The sequence below is a fragment of the Schistocerca nitens genome, chromosome 11 (genome assembly GCF_023898315.1).
Source record: "Schistocerca nitens isolate TAMUIC-IGC-003100 chromosome 11, iqSchNite1.1, whole genome shotgun sequence".
Classification (NCBI taxonomy): domain Eukaryota; kingdom Metazoa; phylum Arthropoda; class Insecta; order Orthoptera; family Acrididae; genus Schistocerca; species Schistocerca nitens.
In genome coordinates this window covers 90,104,636-90,105,760 of record NC_064624.1, presented here as the reverse complement: position 1 = coordinate 90,105,760, position 1,125 = coordinate 90,104,636, and the positions used below count along the sequence as shown (strand labels likewise).

At 52.1% G+C, this 1,125-nt stretch overlaps 1 non-coding gene across 1 annotated transcript; it reads left to right on the top strand.

The window, feature by feature from the left end:
- Window positions 1-286: 286 nt before the first annotated feature.
- Window positions 287-361, top strand: Trnas-uga (transfer RNA serine (anticodon UGA)). The gene has a single exon. It is a non-coding gene; the product is annotated as a tRNA-Ser (tRNA).
- The last annotated feature ends 764 nt before the right edge of the window (window positions 362-1,125 follow it).

Here is a 1,125-nt window from a genome sequence, read left to right as displayed (position 1 = left end):
GTTGGTAGAGCACTTGCCCGCGAAAGGCAAAGGTCCCGAGTTCGAGTCTCGGTCGGGCACACAGTTTTAATCTGCCAGGAAGTTTCATATCAGCGCACACTCCGCTGCAGAGTGAAAATCTCATTCTGGAAACATCCCCCAGGCTGTGGCTAAGCCATGTCTCCGCAATATCCTTCCTTTCAGGAGTGCTAGTTCTGCAAGGTTCGCAGGAGAGCTTCTGTAAAGTTTGGAAGGTAGGAGACGAGGTACTGGCAGAAGTAAAGCTGTGAGTACCGGCCGTGAGTCGTGCTTCGGTAGCTCAGTTGGTAGAGCACTTGCCCGTGAAAGGCAAAGGTCCCGAGTTCGAGTCTCGGTCGGGCACACAGTTTTAATCTGCCAGGAAGTTTCATATCAGCGCACACTCCGCTGCAGAGTGAAAATCTCATTCTGGAAACATCCCCCAGGCTGTGGCTAAGCCATGTCTCCGCAATATCCTTTCTTTCAGGAGTGCTAGTTCTGCAAGGTTCGCAGGAGAGCTTCTGTAAAGTTTGGAAGGTAGGAGACGAGGTACTGGCAGAAGTAAAGCTGTGAGTACCGGCCGTGAGTCGTGCTTCGGTAGCTCAGTTGGTAGAGCACTTGCCCGCGAAAGGCAAAGGTCCCGAGTTCGAGTCTCGGTCGGGCACACAGTTTTAATCTGCCAGGAAGTTTCATATCAGCGCACACTCCGCTGCAGAGTGAAAATCTCATTCTGGAAACATCCCCCAGGCTGTGGCTAAGCCATGTCTCCGCAATATCCTTTCTTTCAGGAGTGCTAGTTCTGCAAGGTTCGCAGGAGAGCTTCTGTAAAGTTTGGAAGGTAGGAGACGAGGTACTGGCAGAAGTAAAGCTGTGAGTACCGGCCGTGAGTCGTGCTTCGGTAGCTCAGTTGGTAGAGCACTTGCCCGCGAAAGGCAAAGGTCCCGAGTTCGAGTCTCGGTCGGGCACACAGTTTTAATCTGCCAGGAAGTTTCATATCAGCGCACACTCCGCTGCAGAGTGAAAATCTCATTCTGGAAACATCCCCCAGGCTGTGGCTAAGCCATGTCTCCGCAATATCCTTTCTTTCAGGAGTGCTAGTTCTGCAAGGTTCGCAGGAGAGCTTCTGTA